Below are 24383 nucleotides of genomic sequence, written 5' to 3'. Positions count from 1 at the left end.
GGGTACATTAGAAAATATACTGTATCATTAAATAATACTGTTTTAAACATCAGTATGTATAAAAAGCAATGAAAGTGATGTAAACATGACTGTGTCTTCTTCACGCCTTGTGGCTGTATCGACTTCACACCTTTTAATTTTTCAGGCTTGCACCTTTGAATAGGAGGAGACCACAATGTGTATGCTAATTGTTAAAATACATTTCCTTCACCTATTCATTCTGTCCAAACACTTGCAGTTGTGGAAACGTTCAAAATATTCCTTTAGTGAACTATGGCTGTATGAGAAAGACTGGGAAAGGAGAAAAAGAAGAGACTTGGTGACTTGACTCCTTCCAATGTTTATGTCTTCTAATTTTTTAAGGTCTTGATTTTAAGTTTGACCATTTTCGTATCCAGAATGTCCCCCTGAAGGCCAGCTACCTCTAAATTTACCATGTTGACAAAATAACCAAAATATTGCTGTGTTAGCTAGACATCAACAATTAATAAATCAAATTTGATTTCCCACGACATTTTTGCACTAAATTTGCTTCTTGAAGCAAAAAGTAACACAGTTGAAGAAAGGTTGGAATTACTGAGCTAGCTATGTGTGAAAGGTATGCATGAGAGTGTTAACTCTTGGATATAGCTATTCACTATTGACCATCATTATTTCATCATGTTAGCAGAAAACAGGATGCATTTCATTTGGGAATTAGTACACTTAGCTGGAGGGAATGCCTTCCTAAATATCATTCAGTCATTAGTGAACTTGAGGAGCTAGGTTACAGTATAAAGCTGTATTCTTGCGTCAGATAGATCTGTTTAAATCTAGGTGGTCTCTACTGATTTCATTGAGATGGACTGAATTTAATTCAGAGTAATTGTAATTGGAAATGGTCTATGTAATGAACAGATTCTACTATGTGTTGCACCGTTAAAAAGTAATGCAAGCAAAGCTTGTCTTGACACAGAATATAGCCACAGTCTACTGAAAATAACACATTTGAATATGCAAATACAGTTCTCAAACAAGATTCTGAAGTAGTAAAACACAAATCTCAAGTCATAATTTGTGTAATCTTTCCAGATGAAGAAGAAGGATTTAGGATTAATGAAAAGATGAGTTAATTTTCTCTCCATCATCAGACTACAAAAATAAAAAAATAGAAAGAAAGGAAAGAGATGCTTTCCTGAACCACAGCTACTCAGAAACCTCTCTGTCCTCTCTCCTCCCAGCCTTTTCTTTTCAGGCCCATTTGGACAAACATCAGTCAGTCTTGTTACTTTAGTCTTTTTTGCTCATGTTCTGTGGGTTTCCAGTTTATTTCTGCATAACCTGAAAAATTCATATTTGCATCACAAGCTGACCAAAATGTTCTTTAATTATTTCCCAGGAGCTTTGCTTCATTCTCTGAGTGGGCACCACTGCATTGCTACACTGAAGGGCTTGTCAACGCTCCCATTACAGATGTCTAATTTTGCAGGATACTACAAACCTGCTGACTTAATTGTGTAGAGCTGCAATTCATTTTACAAGATTTCAGGAAGGATGCCAGGTATTTAACATGCTTACGTTGAAATAACTTGGCTTTTTTTTTTCTTTTTTTTTGGGGGGGTGGGGGGTGGGGGGAAGGTCTCAAACATGATGGAAAATAAAAAGCAAATCAGAGCAGAGTTAAAACTTGCCAGGTTACTTCTTGTCAAGGTAGCCCCTCATTCCCCTCTATATGCTGCCTTTCTCAGGTATCAGTTTTTAGACTTGAGTGTCTGTCACTCCTAATGCCTTCCAGGGGAACTTACTACCCAGCTATTCCTTGGTAATGTCTTTGTTTCTCTCACTTTTAATCCTTCTCTGACTTTGAGGACTATAATCTCAAAATTAGAGATGATCAATTTTTAAATGATTTTTTAGATCACGGAAGTTTTACAACCAACATATTTAGGGGCACCCACTGCTTCAGCTGGGTACTGTACACCACCCATGTGTGGCCCACATGTGGCTTCTGTCACTATGAGTAGGTACTTTCAATACTAAATGGATATCAGTATAATTAGCCCTAGGATGTCTTCTACCAGTGACTGGAGAATGCACACATTCATTTATTGTAAGAAATGCTATTGTCACTGCCAGGAGTTGTCCCCACCTCCTAGAGAAAGTAAGAAAGGTATTTTCATATTTGTGATGCCTTCAGAAGTTTTCAGAGCATTTGTATTAGGTTCAGATAAAACTCTGCCTTTCTGAGTATTAATGTATGAAAAATCTTTGAACTAGTTGAAAATTGTCAATAATATCTTCTGCATTTGTTCAGTCCAAAGGGATTTAAAAAATTCAGAGCAGAGCAGCTGAGGGTGAGAGAAGTTTCACCCCTTATCGGTCATCCAAATTTGCCAAGACAGTTTTATGAAAGCAGTGAAGCAAATGCAGAAACTAAAACCATGGACTGCTTGATAATGCTCTAAGCCAAAAACAAAACAGAAAAAAGAGCAGGTGTTGCTACTATAGCTTACATCATATGTAACTTAAATGAAAGGGAACAGGATCAATACAGAGTATGTGGGCGAGGCAGGCAGACACATGGTGTTGGAGATACAAGGTCAAACATGACACTCTTTCTTCCAAATTGAAATTCAGGGAATTGTCAACAAGTCCCCATCCACATGGAATAAGTGAAAATGGGCTTGCAAGGAGCCTGATGATAATCCTAGGACAAATGCTGCTCTCCTTCAGCCTGGCATCAATTCAGAAATCTGGCTGCATGGGGACTGCTTTGCATTGTTGTTCAACAGAGCTGGAGAAGAGTTTTGCCCTGTATCATAACACATTTATCCCCAATGCTAGCACATGCATCTGTTTTTGTATTCAAGTTTTTTTTTATGCAGTTCAATAGTTTCTTGCTAGTGGCCTCAGGGATATTTAAATAAGATGAACCCTTTTACCTACAGGACCATAAAAAGAGAAGAGCAAACAAAAGGCTATGAGGTGTTATGGCAGAGGTGATGAGGTGCCTTTATGGGACCTCTGCAAAGTGCTTGACACCCTGAGTACAACAGGCAGAATTCATCTTCCACTAGTGTCTCCAGGAAGGTAGAAAAAATTAAGCTTTTCCCAAACATCACTCCTTTGCGCACGTGTGCACAGGAAATCTTGAGGCACCGTCTGCGGCATGTTAAATGATCTGTGCTCAGCCAGTGTTCCAAATTCCCAGCAGAACATGCTTGGAAATCCACTGCTGGCAAAGCTGAGGCTGTCAGGGATTTAAGCCATTACACTTAGTCATATTTATATTCTATTAATGGTAGAACACTCTTAATAAAAACAAGCTCTGCCACTAATTTTGGTTACAGCCTATGTGATATAATGACATCGACTACTATGCACTGCATATGGAAATTTCTCACCAGTGCGAGGGCATGGACAAATTCTTCACAGCCACCTTTTATAACTGATGGATGTATTAGCCTCTTTTCTTGCCAACAAGATCTTAGGAACTTGGCTTGAGATTCATGAAATTTGGCTTTGCCAAATCATTTAGCATTGAAATCTCAGTAAGCAGCAATGTGCTGATTTGCTGTTTAATCATTATCCAGACTACCCCACCTGGTTGTTACATGCAGCTCACACCCAGCAGCACCCCATATGAAAAAAGAACCAGCAAAAAAGGACTGTCAAGATGAGCTAGGCAAACATGATTCTGCCTGTATTTCAAATTTTATAATTAGTCAGAATCTTTTCTTCCACACTAAAGCATATTTTGGTATTTCCTCAGGTCAGATGGAGAATACCGAGTTTGCTCTTTCCAAATCAGTAATCTGAAAAAAAAAAAAAAAAATGAAGAATTAATAAATACTTCAGAAGATAAATTTTATATAGATATGTAAGCTGCAATTTCTATGTGGATTTTTAAGTTAGAAGTCTGATTGAAGGAAGATTTGTTAGACCCTCCCTCCTGGTTTAGCAAGAGGAGTATTTTGTAAAGTTTAGATCTGCAATTCAAAAAGCAACATTGCAGCCTCCTCCCTCCCCCACCCCTCCAGCTTCAGAGTCCACAACTGGAGATATTCTTCCACTCTAAGGCTGCAATATTAAAAATAAGTGTGCATATGCCTGGCCAGGAGATGTGCCTAGCTCCTAACAAGAGCAGCCCCAGAGCTTTCCCTGAGAAAAGATCTCTGAAGAGTTTCACCCAGCAAACCATTTTGGGAAGTATGCACATTTTCCATAGATCAGCTCAGAGTCATAAAAGAAGGAATGCTGTTTGCTAGCTGAAGCATTAACTATTACCAAGAAAATGATTCAGAGGGTGCAATGTAGAGAGAGGTTTAACATGGCACTTGAATGCCTAAGGATGACATGGGAACCATGGGTCAGTTGGCAATAAATACAATGTACTAGTACTATGTACTATCCCAGATTTCCCAGATTGCTGTCACAAAGTTGCGTTTGCTCAGGGCTTTGTTTCAGAGATACCAAAATATGAGCAGGGTCTCTCCAAACGTTTTTACATAGATGAAGCATTGCTGTATCAGCCCTAAGTGTTCACCTCTCATCTTCTGCCTGTGATCTGTGGGCAGAGGTTTTTTGACCTCATCTGACAGTTTCTAACCTGGGAAAGGAGTAGTTTGATACTATCACAAAACAAATAATGAATTATAATAAACATGGGCATTAGTTTGTTTGTTATAGATGGAGGCAAGATGTAAATGGGAGCATTTCACTCAGACTTATTTTGGAATTCCAAAGACTTAATCAGTTACTGGGAAAAATCACATCATCCGAGGTCAGAGTTTCTTTTAGTGTAATAATTTCAAGTTATAAATTAAATATTTTAAAATTAGAAATTAAATTATAATTTTTTTTTTAAAAAAAGCCCATTAGATTTTTAAATGGATATTCGTAGTAACAGGACAGTTAGTAACAGTGTAAGGTGGAAAGTATGGCTAAAACTCTATTACAGCTTTTTTCACTGCTCTTCTGTGAATACTGGTTATGGTACTGTAGTTAAAAATAAACTTCTACTGTGAGCAGGGCTTTCACCTCTTCTGAATTATGGTCCCAATCCTCTTGGATGTTCAACAAGGATAACTTTACACTAGCCCCCACAACATGTTGTATACTATTTTCCCAACCATTTATAAAATCCTTCCATAATTTATGATAAAAATGTATTTATATGTTTTCTCTGAAGTGTGAGAGGAAAAGAATTACAATCACTAGCATGAAATGCTTGTTGAATAAATAGTAGGTAACTGTGAAAAATAGTGGCTAAAGTTCTGCTGGGAGAGGGGCTTGGCTAACGTGTAGAAATTATTGCCAGGTTTTCAAGGGGTTTCCAACCGTACAGAACTGTAATGAGTAGCCCTCTTCTGTGTTTGCTGATTTGCTTTGTAAGAATCTGTTAATATTAATTAAACAGAATAAAATAAATACAAAAATAAAAAAAAAAAGAGTAAAATAAAAGGCAATGCAAAATACATTAAGATGGAAACATTTAAAAAGAACAAGTGTCTGTTAGCACTTTTGCCTGGCAGTATAGGTGTTGAGGGTGCCAACCTAATGTAAAAAATGTACTTACAGGCATAGCGTATCAGCATTGGACCTACAGGCGTTATCCAAGGTGGTGTTATAGTTACAGTAGGTCTGTTACTTAAATCAGGTTAGTTGCACTATCTTGAATAGGACCTGAGTCTCCATCACTGCTGCAAGGCCTGTACATGAAATGAAATACAAAATATGACCAGAATGTCTGTCGGATAGACACTACCTCAGCGCTTCACCAAACTGAACATTCATGACTCCAACACTGAGACACAGACAAAAGCACCACGGAAAAATGTTGTACTTTTTCCTTAAAGTGATCACAAACACATCTAAGAGCAGAATATAACAAGCATTTGTATTATGGTGTTTGAAACTCTGTATTGTATTTCCCAGAGATAATGCAACAGTTAACTTTCTGCTTTAGTTATAATGTTTTTCCTCAGCATCAGTTGCTACTAAATAAGTCCCTATCATTTTTCAAGGGCATAACTTGCAACAAGACAGCAATAACAATTACATATTGTTTTCAAATAAGATGCCATTTTCCCTTCTGGCAGGCAGCAATGGGGTTTTAATGTGTAACATTTGTTTAATAAAACTCACAGATGCTTCCTTGACAATTGCAAAGGAAGAAAAGAGAAGAAAACAAACCCAAAGACAAGGCAGAAAATATAAAGAGCAAATGAAAGATTCAGCTTCCATCACAACTATTCATCTTGTGTCTGAGGCTGATTATGTACATTTTGACTGGATCAGATATCTCTGGTGAACCTGAGCATAGGAGGGAGGTGCTGTGATTTGAGGCCCTTCTTTGCTGAAGCATTGCCTCGATTTCCTACAAACGAAGAAATGCTGTGTGCTACCAGGAGGCCCCACCTTCATGAAGGTCACATCATTTTGGCTTTTGTATTCTTACGAGGCCATTCAGCTAAGCAGGACAGATTTTTCTGCTAATTACACATGGCTGCTATAGCTCCAAGTCTGCCTACACTTCTTAGTTAATAGTGTGTGTGAATTGCAGCAGACAACATTTCTTCCTTTGGAGCAAGAAATAACATATATAACCTTTCACTGATTTCACTGACTCTTTGTATGATAAACTGAAAAAAAAAAATCATTCTGATCTTGAAAACAAAACAAACAAAAGGAAACCCCACTTCTTTGCAATTAAAATCCTTTAATATAAGGATAATAGACACACCGGATAAAGAGAAAGGGAGCACACATACATTGCAGAAAGCAGAACCACCTTCCAGCTGAGAGTCCTGAGCCCTTTCAAATACAAAAGGCCAATCTCTATTGCTATCTCTACAACTATAAAAGGATGTGGGGCTGAGACAGGAACCTCCCTCAGGTCACCCAGCCAGCTGCAGAGCTCTAGTGAGATCTTGGGTCTCCCACCTTGTGTAGCCCCACCAGCTGCTGGCTAACTAAATGCCCACTCTGAATTGCAATGGGAAATATTAGAAGAGAATTACCATGAAAGTGGGGCCAGTCAAGTAAAAGCAAAAATCATAGGGAATAAGCTTTCCAAAATGTAAAAATAATGAATATAGATATAACTATAGTAGACAAATAAATATGGCACAAATCTCATTCCAGTATATGAAGTGCACTGTGAAGTGGCACTAGTCTAACCTGAACGAATGGAAAAGCCAACATCTACAGAAGAACCAGGACAGTAGTTATGGCCATTGCTTGCTTTTTTCATGTCTATTTTTTGAGCCCTCCAGCATATCTGGTGAGTGCCAATAGGTACTTTTTTCTGTGAACTGACCCAAACCTCAAGCCCTCAAGAGTCCATCAGCTGTGCTTCATGGCTAATGCCAGAGAGCAAGAGATAGGCAACTGTGAGTGCCTCAGTCTAAGTGGTTGGATAAAATTCAGAGTCTCCACATATTCTGCATTAGAAAGAAAAATTGTTATCATCATGGTGTATCTTTGAAGCAATCCTGCTTACCTACAAAGGTCCTGTTTCCCAGGTCCAGGAGGAGCCAAGCTGCAGGAGATGGTTTCATTTGCACAGCTCTGGGTCAGCTTCAGCCAGGACTCAGCCCTCCAGCCCTCAGCTTTCCACACTTCATTTGTCTCCAGTTCGGACTATTTCCTCACTCTCAGCTTCTCTGCTCTTCTTTTTTTGATGCAGACACAAAATCCTCCAGAGAACAGCTAAATGGGTCATAACTAGTACATGTCCGTGCCTTTGGTTTGGATGGTAAAATCTCTCTGTACATGGAGTGAGGTGTCTGAGTGTTATATGAAGCAGGTTCAGTGAATTTTCCCTCATGTGATCCCAATGTCTTTAATCTGGGTGACCATCTATGCAATCCAGTATTTACTAATCATAGCAGGTCCAAGAAATACTGCAGTGAAAATACTGCTTCCTAAACATAGGTACTCTGCAAAAATTTGCAAATTCAATTTGCATTATAATGGGATAAGAGCAGATCATAATTTTTAATTAAAAACTGCATCCCCTTGTAACGTCTGCAGCTCTTTCACATGGCTGTCATCCAGAAATAAGGCAACGTGAGCTAATCTCCACAGAGAACGGGACATCACATTCCAACACTGGTACACAGAAAGGGTTTTTTTTCCAGTTGTCACATAAACGTTTCACTGGCACAAAAAGTAATTGGCAGGCATTGTTTAGTAATGGATGGCAGACTGGAGATGGGAGTAGTTCCCACTTGACAGAGCAGCCATGTGCTCAAAAATTCCTCTAGAAAAGGGATTCCCTGGACAGCTACAGATCAGGAGATCCTTCCCCATTATCCATCAGAAACGATGAACAAACTCCCTGAGAAGAAAGCAAAATAAAAGATAACAAAGGAATGCATCCAGTTCTTATTCTGTAGCAAGTTCAGTTGTATTTTTCTCTTCATCCAGCAAGTGAGGGAAATGCTTTTTTTCTGGGTCTCATTTCCTACCTGTATGTATTACAGCTGGATACTAGGGATAATCATAAATGCTAAAGGAGATTTCTTTTTTCAAAAGCAGAAATATCCAGTAATAACCACAGTGTAACTCATAATAATGTTGGGAAAAAATCATGTGCTTATAAATCTGAAGAATTTTTAAGGGATTATGTCCGGATGATGGGACAGAAAAATATCAACCAGAGTCACTGGTGTCCTCTGATGGCTTGCTGTTCAAGTAGCCTGTAAAACTCCCAGTAGTTTAAATGGAAGCAGGATTTCAATCTATGCAGATCATACCTACCTGAGAAATAAGCATGGGTTTTAATCCAGGACCAGTATAAATTCAGTGTATCCTCCCACATACAGTGCACTTGCTACATTGCAAATGTCTGAGCAAAAGCTGGTGCCTGGCTTTCTGTAGCCATGCACAGGCCTTGCACTGTTACACCCAGTCCATGCTGCTGCCTCAGGCATTTCTTTCCTGAGGCTTTGCCTGATGTTGTTTTAATTCTTCACACCCTGGGACCCCATCACTCACTTTCCTTGGGAGATCATTCCAGAGTTTAGAGATGTTACTATGCCTTTTTTTACCCTTGAATTTCAGCCTGAAATTTACTTTCCTTAATTTAATTTTGTTCTCTACAAATCTTTTTTTTCTCTATGGATATTTTTTTATTCCAGATAAAGTCAAACTATTAGCAGCTAGAAATCAGTCTTATTCCTTAGCTTGAAAGACCTAATCTTGAGCAGGCATAGGTAATTATGGATTGTACTTAGGGGTCCGCTAAAACTTTCTGCTCGATTAACTATCCCTGCAGGGATGATAATTGCCGTTACACATGAAAGTATCAAGCGCAGAGTGGAGGCACTGCCTCTCCAGCAGTGTGCAGGGCAGCACTGATGGACTCCAAGAACAGCTCTGTGTAGTCCCTCGGGCTGAGAGAGAATAAGGAACTGCATCCCAGCTCTTTAAAACACTGGAGACCAAAACAGACCCATGAATAGACTGCTGGAGGGACCATGGTTACATGATCTTCTCCCCAGTCAACTGTACCTCACTACACAAATAGGGAACTGTGACTATTCGAAATTAAGTTCATAAGTGGAAGGAATGGGTTATGTTCTGATTTCACATTAGTTTAAATCAGGAGCTTCTCTAATAATCCTGTGGAATCGGGTGGGTCTGCACGCCAGCTGAAGTAAAAGACAGCTCAGGCTGAGGTGATGTGTGCCACCAGGTTTGCTTTTACTTATTTATTTATATTTCCACCAGTGATGCTTAAATATCAATCCCAACTGGTACTAACAGAAGATTCCAGGAGCCTTTCCCAGCTGTTTTGGGCTGCAACCCCCAAAGCTTGCCTCTCATAATTCAGTTTTAGCTTTAGGCACTTTAAAGTTAATAGACTCATTTGAGCAAAGGGCTTATTTGAAATCCATGTTGGAAAGAAGTGAGCGTAAGTACGCTAGTGCCAAGCTATAAACACGTTTATACAGTGCAGTAAATCAATACTGCTGCCTTCCCTTGGAGAGACTGGGCCAATTAAGCCGAATGTACGTGACACGATGATGGAACCTGTTCAGTTTATTATGGGACCAGTAGCAAAGACTGCAACATAATACCCTGCTGCGCCTCATTTTGACGTTCCCTAGCCTGGCCAAATTTTAGACCATTTGTTTTCAGCTTGTCATGCATTGACTACTGGAAAAGAACAGAAATATATTTTTTTCTTAATTATCTGAAAAAAATGGTGGGAGTCAAAGAAAGGATTCAAGGAAGGGGATAATTTATGTTTTCACTGTCCCAAAAACTTTGTGAGGTTTTTTTGTTGGAAGCATCATTCAAATACAGGCTGGTCTATGAACACTGCAGCTTTTTCCTGTAGTCACCTGCTTAAATTTAAGCCTGTTAGTAGACATGTCTATTGAAATGTTTGTGAGTTGGCTGTCTTCCTCTGGACTGAGGTGAAAGTTATTAACTTTATAAACCCGAATTGATTTTGATGAACGTGGAGCGCATGGAAAGTAGGGAGAACATCAGTGAGAAAAATGCATTATGAAAATGGAAAGACATTAAAAGCATTGTGTGGGTGCAGCATGAGGACGAGCAAATGGGAGGAGGCAGGAAAGGTGATGCCTATCTACATCTTCCACTTGTACAGAGTCTACAAATGTAGTTGGACTCTGTAATGCAATAATGATGCTACACTCACTCTCATAAATTCCTACATAAGAAGAGGTCATATAATCTGACCAGTAACTTTTTGCAAACACAGAAATGTTCAGTTTTTTGCTATTGGAGCATTTCATTTAACTGCCTTAATAATAGGGCTTCCCCTCAACCTCTTTTAAGTGTTACAGAAAATCTAAAACAAGGTTATGAAAAAAGTACACAATGTTACAGAGAGCTGGTTAGCTCTTGGTGCATTAAGTCCCTGAAAATAATTTATATGTTGTGTTTATGTAGAACCTGTCATTGAGTAGTAAATGTAAAGTTGCCATGGCCTGAATAGGTACTCAAATCATAGAAAGCTTACTGTATTTGGAAGCTGACAGCTGGCAAAGTTGTCTTATAAAAACTCTCTAAATTGCATTAAAATGTGCACAAGAAGAAAATTTTTAAATGAGAGAAAAGAGGAAGAAAAAAAACCCGTGTCCCATTTAAAAGGGGAGAATTCAGACCTTGAAAGAACTAAAAAAGGGGGATTTGAAACATTATTTTAAAGGTTTTCCTTTTCAGATCCAAAAAATTCAAGCACGCTTGTTGCCACCCTAGCCCCTAATGCAAGATGGTCCTGTGTATATCTTACCTGTGCAACTCTGCCAATACCTATTTAAAGCAGGAGAAGGAGATTTCCAAACAAAGTTAAGTGCCAAAAGGCAACTGCCAGGTCACCAGCAGTGCCTGACCAGGTCCCAGCCCATGGCACTAATTATCCATCTGCCTCACCAGGCACCTGAATAGGTTCTTCATCCTGTGGCTGGGCATAGGAAAAGGCTGCCTTGCCTCTTCTCACACATCTGATTCTGTGAGTAGGGTTTTTTAGAATTGTTTTTAAATTTTGTACTAGCTATTTTTCTGTTCATACCTTTACTCAGCTCGTTACTTGTTTCACTGCTCATTTACCCACTGGCTCAAAAATTGCTGAAGTTGAGACAGGCAGTAAAGAAGTGTACATTTGTGAAACTAAACTCAGTCACCTCATGAGGTTAGCAACAAATTGTACCATTGTAAAACAGATACATTTACCCTTAAATCTTGGCTTTTGGAAAGCAAGCAGAGAAACATGTAAGCACAAAGTGACTAACGTAAAACTGAGAATCCACAAATATATTGGTAGGGCAATATGCTCACGGTGCTGTCCCTGTGGGGCACAGCCCATACCCCTGAAGATGCATTCATAAACAGCTCATTATTTGGCAGTCCTTTGCAGAGGAGATGCTGTCACCTGAAGAAATAAAGGAGATATCTTAGCATGGGCCATGGAAACTGTTCTTTCTACAAAGGCTAACTGATATCAGTGTCGGGGGAGGATTGGGACAAGGAGGAGGAGAAGCACACAGGCTCAGAGGCAGGAAGAGCAGCGGCCTCTGATTGCAACTTACCCCTCATAGCCCTGGCCATATGCTGCTGCCCACCTTAATCCATTTACTTCATCAGTGAGGCAAGAGTGTATTTTTCCCCCTTCATGGCTTCTGTACAGCATGAATTAGTGAGCTGGCTATACACTAGTAAAATATATCTGAGCTCCCATCCTCTCTCCACCAAAACTGTCATTATCTGCAGAGCAAAAAGAGCGGAGAGTGAAAGATAAAAATCTCGTGTGTGAGCTGTTGATAAGTGATTCTGTCTGGCTGCTTCTGTGGGTTATGTCAGCCTAGCTACTCCCCTCAACATGGTACTTACTGTGTAATACATTATCTTTCACAGCTAGTACTCTTAGTTTCTTAATATATTGTCTGCTTCTTCCAGTACATTAGGCCTATCTGCATTTACAGCTGGGATCTCTAACCAACTTAATTTGTCCTCGTTGTGATTCCGAAGAAATTTTGAAAGGCATCTCAGAAACTTCTCTATCTGCCTTTTTCCAAGTGTGCTTCACTATTACAGTGGACATTATATTGAGTTTGTGTCGTCTTCATAGCTACAACATGTGAGAGATTTCATTCATTGCAAATCCTTTATAATAGTCTAACTTCTTCAATGGATTAGCAATATATTTTATTACTAATAAGCCTGCATTTCAAAGCTGCCAAAGGCTTCGCACAAATATCAGTCTGGTGTGGCTCCAAACTTTCTTTTCAGACTCACATTCAGGCTTTACAGAATACCAACTGCACAGACACATGCAATAAATTACTTAATGATTTCTAGTTTTTGTTCTTTTATTCCCCCACCATTTTTTTTCCCTTTTCTTTCCCTTGACATCAACCTCCAACTCAGGGATGAATTTTTACTTTACACCAGTACCTACTAACATTATAAGAGGTGTCCCATTTGCCTAGGGTGAGGTATATTGGGTCAGCAGGGTTCTGATGCTTTCCCTTACTGACATCAGACTACATTCAGTGTAACAAACCCAAGTTTAGCATCATTATTCCTGATTCTCAGCACAGAAAATGAGATTAAAATCTGCTCCAGTGAGTACACACTCAAAATAAGATACACAGCTGGTTTTTATCTGCATATGAAACAGCTTAGATTGCTATAGCCTCCTTATTTTCTCCTTCTGTACTATCAAAGAATGGCATTAGTAGATGATACAAAAGCCTCAGTGGGGTTATCAGGTGTAAAACATTTCAGATAATCCCCCAAGACTTTAAACAGATGATTTATTTGTGGCACATGTGGCGTGATATGGAAATTAAAAACCAGGGTTGTATTTCACTGCAAGTGGTTAATAAAGTCTGCTTGCTGTTTGTTTTTCTGTGATATAAACTTATAAAAGTACATCAGTTCCTCATCAGTTTGCAGTTTATCTCTGAATATTCCCCGGTGGTGTTCCCAATAGCATTGTGGGGAGGACTGAAATGGCCACAGGGATTTCAGAACAAGTGCTTTGCAGAGAAGATAATAATTTACAATATGTACATTTATTTACTTCTGCCATAATTGCTACATCTGCTTTATTGACACCAGTTAATTAAGCCTCATTTAATTAATTGTGTTCTCCAAGGAAGGTGATGTTGACATTTTGCAGCTGGTACTCGAGAGGGGAGCTGTGGAAGTCAAAGTTCTTGACAGCATCCCTGGTTTGAAGTCCTCCAGCTCCCCAAGCCCCTGCCAGCGCCCATGGGCTACGTTGGGCTGCTCAGCTGGAACATGCTGGATATTAGCCTTCTCAAAATTGCCAAAACAACTTCAAATGAAGAAATAACAATACAAAATCCGAGCTGAGTCTAAATAAACCCCAAACCCAGAAACAGATATGTGGATAGCATACCTTCAGTTTCCTTTTAGTGCTCTCAGTGAGAACTCCTCTATTTATTTACTCATTTAGTTACTTAAGCTTCCTTGGGTCAAACTCAGATGCGATGGGACAGATCTTCTGTTGTTCTGGATCAACTTAATATCAGCCCTACATGTCTGACTTGCACATCATTCCTGCGTGTGCCTGCACATCTTGTTTTACACAGATGGGCAATCATGCATACAAATGTTCGTATAATTTATCCCAGAGTTGCAGAGCTGTTTATACAGGCAACTTTCCATCTATTCCTAACATTCCACATCCTACAGAGGTGTTTTCTCTTGTTCCCAAAATATTATTCTTCATTAATTAAATTTCGGTAAAACAGCTATACCTTTGAGAACTGGAGATTCTTAATCTCCTAATGGGCTCTTTGTGGTTAGGGGAAAAAAAAAAAAAAAGTGTAATATTTTCCACAGTGCTATGTTGCCTACTAATTTCTTGTCAAAATGGCATATGTTTACTACCTCTCATCGATGCTCTGACTTGAGTTTGGCAATAAAACCTTTGCCAACAACCATTTTACAAGCAAACCCTGCACATTTCTCCCTGAAAGCTAAGTTTAAGAACACTTGCTTTAAAGAAAATTCTTTTTATCATTTCATAGATTAGATGTCCTGCTCCCAGTCTAGCTTTACTGATTTCAGCACCATTACACCAGGAGTGAATGTGACTTGCTCGATTGTTTTCAGTGGCATGATGTCGCATGCATTTACTATATCCTTGGCAACAGCAAGGCTGCCCTATGGCCATTTAAGAAGAAAGAAATTGAGTGAATCAGAATAAGCCATAGTCTCTGCAAAAAGGAGGAAGAAGAAAAGAAAGAAAGAAAGGAACAGCCACAGAGTGGGGTCTGGGAAGATTAGGCACTGGTTTGAAAACAACAATGCAATGAACTGAAATCTGAAAGATTACTTGTCTACTTTCTAGCTGCACCAATAGTCATTTCTCTGCTAATTACTGTCCTTTTTGTGGCATGGGTGCCATTAGCAGTATCACAGCAGTAGTGCTGCTGTACCCATGACAGTCCAAGGGTATACATGAGGCAAAGCTTGCACAATGCATGTGTTTGGGGTACGTGCCATGGGATCAGCCACCAGACAGATTTCAGGAATGAATCTCAATGCCTGCGTTTATTTTGTTTTGCTTGAAAACATTTGAGCTCTAGTATTTGGCAAAAAAGGAAACCACTGCATGTCCTTCTCTTTCAAGATCCACATAAAAATCCTATCAGTGGTTTATAGACAGCAGCATGGTAGTTTTCCCAGCTCCAAATGCTTTTCTGTGCCTGCTACTCATCCAGATGGACAGGTTCTCCAAATAAAAGTTGAGTACAGTGAAGGCATGTGTAAGTTTGCTTCCAGCCACTTCAGTTTGCAGATATTTGTCTTTCTGCTGTTGGCAAATCTGTCCTTAAAGGTCATAACTAGAGGTTTATTAGAAATGCAACAGAACCCTTCTTCCTGTCCTCTTTTGCTTTGTCTTTCCTGCAGAGCAAGTTATCAGCACACACTTGTCAACATTTGATTGCTGTAATGCAGGTGACTACAAGAAATAAGAAATACTTGGGGTTTTTTGAATGTTTTCTGTCTCAGTCTGTACCCAGGGTGCTGCTTCCACTTGAAATTGTTTTTCACTGCTGTTATCTGAATCCCACAGTTTATAACAAAAAGGGCTGATTATGTAAAAACAAAGTGACATTGGGCTGTCAAAGCAAAATATCCTCACCACAAATCCCAGCCTGGGCCTTGAGCTGGCAGCTGGATTGCAGAGCAAGATGAATGCCTTTGTGGAAGGGGAGTGGAAATGCGTGCTGCCGAGAGGGGTGGCCCAGACAGTGTGCAGGTCCCATTCAGGTCCTTACTCATGGGAGTGGGTCAGCCTCTTCACACAAGTTTCACAATTGCTTTTGTGCATCGCTTGCTTCTAGATCAGAAAGGGCACAGCAGATAGGGACCACTGGCAGAATACGTGTGGCTTTAATAGGAACAGTCTGGAGCCAAGTATTTCCCTGCAAAAGACTTTTGATGTGTAATAGAAGCCATACTTCTCCACAGTGCTGAATAAATTGCAACCCAGGAAAAACCAAAGACTTTTGCTAAGAGTTTGAATTTTATACATCAGCTCTGTCTCATAGATCATGTTTATATATATATATGAAAAGAAAAAAAAAAAAGAACATATGATTAAGAGGATTCTTTTTCTTTACATGAATGCAGGCACACTGCCGATATCCACAAGCTTCATTTTATACCACGCCAAAGGGAGCTGTCTTCACTTCTTCGCTTTATATTCCAGTTTAGGACCAATACTTCCACTGATAATTTCAATAGAAACTACTACTCCAAAAAGATTGGCACCACTTAACCAGGAGCAGGATTCAACTTACCTAAGTTTAGGTGTCTAAAAGTTGGGCATTGAGTCTCAGTTGCTTGGTTTGGTTTTCTCTATACTGAATGGAAAAAAAAAAAAGATATTTCTCCATAGGGCAAAAGTTCCCTCTGTACCATGCCTGTCACATGGAGAGGTCTCCAGAGGTACCTATTTTTCTGCCCCTGCCAGTGTAGGGCAAATAGTTAAGGATTAACTCTTAATCATCTGAAGCTGGTAAGATGCATCCCCCTTCATTATGTCCTTAAATAATGAATCACTACAGCATCTTAATCTGATGGGGTTTTGGGTAATCTTGTGAAACTCCTCCTCCCATCTTATTATAAAATGGTATAAAAATGTGTAAAACCACTCCCTCTTGCAGGAAAAGGTTTTAAATTTCATTTTGAACTCATCAGTAACACAAACTATAATTTCAGAAAGGCTGCTATTATTGTTAATTAGAAAGTCAAAAGTCAGTTTTGGGTAGAATACTTTGGTTTTTAGTAGAGCTTATTACTAGAATGAAGACATGGCTTTGATAAATTCAGAACACACCCAAACTACAAACAAGAGTTTTTGTTAACTTCCAAAAAACCTCCTCCTTGGCAAGCAGTTGTCTGACTCTGTTTTTTTTGGTTTTCTCTATTTCTTTGCAGAACTCTTGGCAACTTCCACACTAGCTGTGCTACTTAAGACCAATGGTATCTGTAGAATTACTGCCAGAAGGAAAGAAAAAAAAATAATTTTAGATCCCGTCTTCAGAGAAGACCTGTCATGAAAGGGAGCCGGAGAGATCTCTCCCCTAGCGTAAAGCAGATGACATGAAAAACCTAAGAAATGCAGTTTAAAGCCAAGAGCATACCTTGGGACAAGATCAGGACTCGAAGGTTTCTGGGTCTTGGAAAGCTGGGTTCATAGGAAAGGTGTTAAACCTACTTTTAATATAAAGAAAACTACTCTTAAAAATGGAGAGTGAATGAGTTTAGGTAAGTACAGAGTAAATGGTGGAAATGCCTCATGAAAAAAGCTAAGGAGAACAAAAAAAATCCCCAAATTATATTGGCCTTGTACGTAAGCATTCACTGGAAAGGTGGGTTAAACATGCCCGTGCAGTTTTGCAGAGAGGCCACAGAAAAAGCTTCTCCTGACTCCTGTGTCCAGCTGGCGGGTGGCACCTGGCTGCATGCCGGCTTCTAGCCGGCCAGGGCACAGTCGCACAGGCACGCTGGTGATTTTGGCTCCAGGGTTGGAGTGCCTGGTGGGTTGCCAGGATCACTTCTGTGGGCACCCACATCACACAGACTGCTCACGTGGCCTCTTTTCTGCATTTCTTCGTCAGTAAATGTCTAGGAAACAGATATGGGATGATGGAGACCCTCTGCTGTGGTTCTGTCTGGACCACTTGATCTTACTTGCAAATTGCTCTCAATTATGCAGCCATAAACTTAAACCTGTATCTTCTGCAGTTAAGCTATTAAGGTAAGATTTATGTACCATAATTGTAAATTGGACAAAATGGGTTATTTTAAAGTGGAATGGAAATTATCAGTATCTCAAAACATTCTCTTAAACAGAAATATCTTCAAAGAGCAGTAGTTTTTTTAATTATGTAAAGAGAAAACCACTTTCCCAAGCAAATGGCATGTTAGATTGAGGTTTATGTTCTTTCATTGCCTGTTAGGGAAAGAAGGGTACTATGACATCTGCTAGAAAAAATGAAGCGAGTTACTGTCTGGTGCCCTTTGACTCACTAAAGCCAGAAGGAAATATGGTATGGGGGTTTATGCTGAAGAAGAAAATGCAAAATATGTGGTGCCCACAAGCAGATGCACCATGGTGAGTAAATGGCATGCTGAACTAGGTGAAAGAGTTGCCATCCAGCCAGGTCTTTGACTATATTCACACAAGGGTACTGCCAAAACACTGCCAAGTGCAATGTCAAAAAATGCTCACCGAATAGCCTGCAAGCCTGGCAACACCCATTTTTCCATGAATCCTGATAGTAAGTCTGGTTGGCAACATCTCAGAAAAAGCAGCAGGAGATCTAAAGTCTCAGTTTCTCAGTTCCTAGAGTCGTTCTTTTGATACAGTAGATAATGGAGAGATCAAGGCGGGTAGCACTTTTTGTGAGTGTGTCATTGCTTTTCATGCTCAGCTTCCTATAAAAAAGGTGATCCTTTCACTGCCAACTTTCCCTAACCTCTGTGAGACATGGAGATCATTGTCTTCTATATTCCTAACAAATATCAACCAGACTTTTATTTTGGAAAATAAGATAAGGCAGAGTCACTCAGTGAACATACCTGACTGTCACTGCCCTAATAACATGTTCAGTGAAAACAGCTAGGATTGTGTGCATCCTCCTCAGACCTCTCTATTACATACAGACACATAAATTTTAAAGAGAAGCATGGCATTTGCCGTGGGTTTTTACCTATTTTGTGATCCATGGTTTGACACATTTACTAAAATTATTCCTTTGTTTTAGTTATGAGTTGTGGGCTGAAATCTCTTTCGACTCTCTTCAGGAGCTTGGATGCCCCTCTATTATTAAAACTGACAAGGTACTCCTATCTCCTGCTTTGCTCTGAAAGTTTCACCTATAAATTACAAATGTGGTAGGACTAGTATAACAGGGAGAAAGGAAAGGTAGTACAATAAAATGGTTCCTCTTTATTTCATTCTCTGTCACCACTTTTCTATTAAGAAAAATCATGATTGTTTTCCCTGTTCAACACTAGTTCTTTTCAAAAGAAATTTGCTGTTTGTGAACTGGTATAAATGCTACCCATGTAACCCTTAGCTCTGCCTCTCTCTGGAGGGGCTCCATGCCGCACTTCTCATAGCAGACCCCACACTGGATGCCTCTGGTGGAGATGGCTGAGGATGGTACGAATGGGAGCTGGTGGGACTGGCGGTCCTGCTTCTTTCCACGTCCCTGTGGCCAAGGGAGAACGAGTGCCCTTGTGTGAGCTCCCTGTCCTGCAGCAAGGCTTAACCACCACTGACTGCTTGAATAAACCATTACAGTATTGCCAGTCTGTCCTATGGTCAGCAGACTGTGGAACCTAGCAAGCATAGGGTGAATGATTTGTTTTTCTGATACAAAGCTGAAGTATATCTTGGCTGTTACAACTTACAGTTATGACTGTAATTCCTAAGTACTGAACATGGAGTGTGTTTTAACCTCGTTGTCATAAAAAGTTCTGACTTTTCTAAACTTTGTAGCTTCGTTTTTAGTGTTTTCCCTATTTTAAAAAGTCAGGGAAAGAAAAAACAAATAAGCAATCAAGGATTTGACTGGGAAGTAGGCAGAAGTTCACACTGCTTTTGAACCTGAAGAGCCCTGACTGGGATGCAATGGAGGGGCAGCATGTGTCCCAGAGCACTTCAGGAGCTAGCAAATGACCAGGGCATCAAAATGGCCCCAGAGGTCTGAATTATCATGGAGGAAATACTTTTATTATGCCTCAGCACCATGTTTTATCTCTGCAGATATTGCTGGTATTCCTCAGTAGTATCTCATATTGAGCAGACCTTGAATTTGTACTGACATACTGTAAACATCACTTTGTGTTGAAAAGCACCTACTCACCAGGTAGCAGGAGAGAGATCTTCCTTCCCTTGAGGAATTTCCAGCTCATTTGTTGATGGTCAAGCTGAAAGAAACAGGAGATCTCAGACTATAATTTTGACTAGGATGTATCAATCCAAACTTTTCCTAAGCACGTTTGGTGTTTAACTATGAAGTGAGCTGAGCTGCTGATATTATTTTGAATGTAGAGCTAGAAAAATGTGAAATCCATGAAGCCAAGGCAAATGCTGCTGCTTACTTTAATATGTCAGCTTGGATCAGCACAAATGATAATACCAATAGCTCCTTTGTTGTCAATGAGAGGAGGCTTTTCTTCACATTCTGAACTTAATTGCTTTTTGCAGAATTGAGGACACCAGGACTAGTCAGTTATTAAGTGGCAGTTAACTACAGGTACAGGCTATGATTACTTAATCTTTTTGGCATCTTGTACTAAGGAGAGGAGGGCACATAAATTCATGAAAAAAACCCCAGTTTTTAAGATGGGCTCAAGATCTTTAACCTCACTGTGTTGCAGAACAGGAGAAAGCCCATGGAGGTCACTGGTGTTACAGTGACTTGACACCAGTTTGAGTGCAGACAAGATGTAATGCATCATGCTTGAACCCTTGAAATAAGGACAGTAACTTCAGGACTCCATTTAACAGGAGACCAGCTACTGCTGTCATTTCTCCTTGCCAGCAGAACATTTATTTTACTTATAGCCCATCTGGAGACTGAAAGATGAGCTAAGAATAAAAGGTACTAGGGAAAATGATGCAATAACTTTACTGTCTGTCCCATCAACCTTTGTCTTTACAGGCAGCCCAAGGGACACTTAGCTTGTATTCCCACTGTGCTTGCACAAAGTATTTAGGTATGCATGGAAAGAATTAACCAAAAATCCCCCTAACAAACAAACCCCAAGCTATTCAAATTGATCTCAGTGAATAATTTTACAAAAAAAAGCATTTTCTAGTTAAATGGCACAGGATCATGAAAAGGTTTGGCAGCTCCGTGAGTCGGTGACTCAGGACCTCTGTGAATCTAGTCAATTGTGAGGGATTTTTAAAAATCCCTGCAGGTGTAGCTGCAGTTTCTGTCTTCAAATACATGCTGAAATCAACCCTTTTTTCCTAGGTTCATCCTGCTCACCACGGCACTGGGCTAACTCCCCAAGGTAAGCATCTACTACCCCCAGGCCCCACCTGTACTCAGTGCAAAGAGACAGTGCCAGGAGGCAGCTCAGCCCAGCTAAGCTGGGTCTCTCCAGACACTTGTCTTTCTCACTGGCAGCTCAAAGGAGTGCTAACCTGGGTGCTCTGGTTAAACGTGTGAAGTTAGATAGGACACTTGAAGGGATCAGAATGTGCAGCATGTAGCGGGTTCACTCCTGAGCTGGTGGAGCTGCCAAGCCCAAGATGGTGAAGAGCAGCACAATACAGCGTCATGCAGGTGGCACCTGTGTAGGTGCTCCACTGCCATTTCCAAGTTTTGCACAGAGAGAAACAGATCAAGCTTCTCTTCACCTCCAGTATGGCTGGGTCAGACTCCTGTTGAACAGAAAATACGCATGAGATGTTGCTTCTAGCAACCAGCTTTTTGCTAGTTGGAAACTATTTGTGACATCTCTGGCCCTAGAAAAGTGCCAGGCATGATTAATATTGTTTAACAAAGTATTTGGCTTGACTCTGATGAACAAGAAAGGTCAGAGACTAGGGACCTATGCTGAAAACTAATTGCTGAAGTTTTTTGTCTGGCTTGTGTTAGATGCTTGGATCCTGCTATACAAGTTAGAAGTGCAGAGTGCCCTAAGTGCAATATTTTAATTTAAATGCTTATAGTACAAGAGAGAATTCACTGATCATCTCATTAGAAGCTTAGCTATTTACATCTCGACACCATTTACTCTTTGATCTTCTAAGAAAAATGAATGGAAGTTTAGGACATGTTTGTTTGCTTTTGTAAAGGCTTGGATCCAAGCAAAACACACTCATATCTGGTAAATAACAATGAGAGGTTGTAAATGTATTAAATACCTTTGACAAGCGCTAGATACCAAACCAGAGATTTCCAAGGTTAAAGAATTCAAGAGTGCTGACTCCTGGTTTCCATTTGATTCTCATTACAAACCTCATTTCTATGCTACTAAATGAAACAATATACTTCTCCCTGTGGACACATGAATGAGTTGTATCGTCATTGTTTGGATTTATTTTTTTTCCCCTTGTAGTCTTCAAAACCTTCAAGCACTGTAGCTTGAAAATTTCATGAGTAGAGAAATCTCTGCTCCCATCTATTGGTGAGCAAGAGAAGAATGCCCATAAAACTAGTTAATCTCTTTAGCTGTTTTACCCAGATCACTGGTTGGACAGATAATCCAGTGAGACAGAGGCTCTCTGATACCATCTGTTCATTAATAAAAAAATATGGCCCTTCTTTGTCTTTCACTCCTTATTCTTCCCATGGCACTCTGGGAGACATCATAGTTACATTTCAATGACCACAAATTTGTACCAGTCTTCTCAGCATCCTGTACTGGGATGGCTCCTCTGTAAGAGCTGTTGCAAAGGATTTAACGAGTAGACCCGATCGAGAGACAGATACAAGATGGAGTTGAACAACAGAAAGTGCTTTTCACACAAACCATGATAACAGCAGCACAAGTGACACATTTTGGGGGTTGGACTAGATGACCTTTAAAGATCCCTTCCAACCCAAACCATTCTGTGGTCTTCACTAAAAACCCTTTTACTCAGCCATGAAATAAAATGAAACCTTCAGATTGTTTTTTAGGGAAGAGATTCCGAAAGTGACAGAATACCTATTTGCAGGGGGCTGGAAACAGGCCTGTCCAGGCAAGGAGTCAGACCTCCAGAGCTATGGTGTCCAAACAGTGCTAAACTATAGGGAAATTTGGCAGACAGGGAAGGAGAAATGATGCTTGGAAAGAATATATGCCTACAGGAAATTCACAGCATCAACTGGCGACCAAGTCAATGGTCCCTTGCCAAAGGTACTGAATGAAGTAGATGGTTTTATTTATTGTGCATTGTTTTCCCAAAGTTAATGGTATCTTTGCCTTGCCATTAGTGAAAGACTCTTTGTTTCAAAGAGTTTCATACTTGCAAATGAACTATTGCGAGAAGATGCTTGGAAAACATTCTGGGTGGGAAGGGACACAATGCTGTGCACTGACTGTAAAGAGGGGTCATTTTTTGAACATGGTTTTGTTACTAGCAGGAACTCTATCTGGGTTCTGGGTGTCCAGTGATTAGACATGGTGACAAGATCCCAACTAGGTGGAGGAGAAAGTAGTCAAAAGAAAGTAAATTACTGGATTCATATGGACAGGCTAAATTTCTGAGCTCATCAGCTCCTTCACTTCAATTTTCTCAGCGTCCAAATCTTAAATGAAGTCTCACTGCCATTGTTAGGAGCAACATTCAGTTCTTGCCACACTCACATTGGTGGTCATTGCTATTCCAAGATCATTAGGAAAGAGGTCCAAGCATGGTAAGGAATGCAAAAGTGGGCTGGAGGGGAAAGATGCTGCTGAATAAATCCATACTAGGGTGAATACAGTGCTGAGACAGAACATCATTCAGCAGAATGGTTTTATCACTAAAAACTGGCATGTTGCAGTTGAACTGAGATTTTCTAAAGAAAACTTCACCCACAGACAGCTGACTGATGAGTTCACATTATAAAAGACTGTTCAGGAGTTCATCCACTGAAAGGCCATTTGCGGGCTTTACTTTCTCACGGTCCCACTCTGGAAAGAGTTACTCCGTTTGTAAGAGTTACACAGCCCATGCATATCCTCCCATTGTTTCAAGTTAAGGGAACATCAGCTGTTTTTTCTATTGTGAACAGGGGCCACGATGGAGGGCTAATTGGTTCTGTTCAGTTAAATGTCTGTTTTATGAGACCAGGCTATTGCATGCACCGATGCTGGACAATGGGACAGCAGTCTGAATCTGTGATCTCTGTTAGACAATGCGCATTTAGGCTGCTTCTGAGGGACTTGGCAAGAAAACTCCTTGTTTCTTTTTCCACACAATAAAAACCCCCAAAAGATAATTAGATAATTCATAGTGGATAATGATTATCCATGGTTTGGAAAGAATTTCTTTTTGACAAATACTCCTCTGCATCTATAGTACAAACTGATTTTACTGGAAACTTGTTATCAGCCAGAGGAAACGTTTCCCAGAACAACTTTTGAAGGTGTGAAGTATTTGTTAATGCTAAGATACACACAAAGATACATGAAGGTTATTCCTAGCAAGCCATATTACATTCTCACTAAAGAAAATTTGTACATCTCCACCACTTGATGAGATCATGGTGTTCAGGATCAGAAACATGTATTTCCAAAAGAATGGGTTTCTTTGGTGTTTTGATCTTTTGTTTTGAAGACAGTGATCATGTGCCAGGTTCTCTAAGAGGCGGGTCTCTGAGCCTGCTAGAATCATGCTTTATTGCCTCTGTGTCAAAAAAAAAAAAAAAAAAAAAGGA

The 24383-nt window shown here is 39.9% G+C and overlaps 1 long non-coding RNA gene across 1 annotated transcript in view; it reads right to left on the bottom strand.

Annotated features, from left to right (window-relative positions):
• Positions 1-1594: 1594 nt before the first annotated feature.
• Positions 1595-24383, bottom strand: part of LOC116962788 — a 34417-nt gene continuing 11628 nt past the window's right edge. Inside the window, exons 4-8 of the long non-coding RNA XR_004407810.2 lie at positions 21176-21415; positions 19884-19947; positions 7484-8323; positions 5558-5690; positions 1595-3794 (exon numbers count right to left, since the gene is read on the bottom strand). This is a non-coding gene — a long non-coding RNA (uncharacterized LOC116962788). The remainder of the gene's footprint in view (positions 3795-5557; positions 5691-7483; positions 8324-19883; positions 19948-21175; positions 21416-24383) is intronic.

This window comes from Tyto alba, unplaced genomic scaffold (genome assembly GCF_018691265.1).
Source record: "Tyto alba isolate M040663 unplaced genomic scaffold, T.alba_DEE_v4.0 Super-Scaffold_23, whole genome shotgun sequence".
NCBI lineage: Eukaryota > Metazoa > Chordata > Aves > Strigiformes > Tytonidae > Tyto > Tyto alba.
This window is presented reverse-complemented; position numbering and strand designations above follow the sequence as displayed.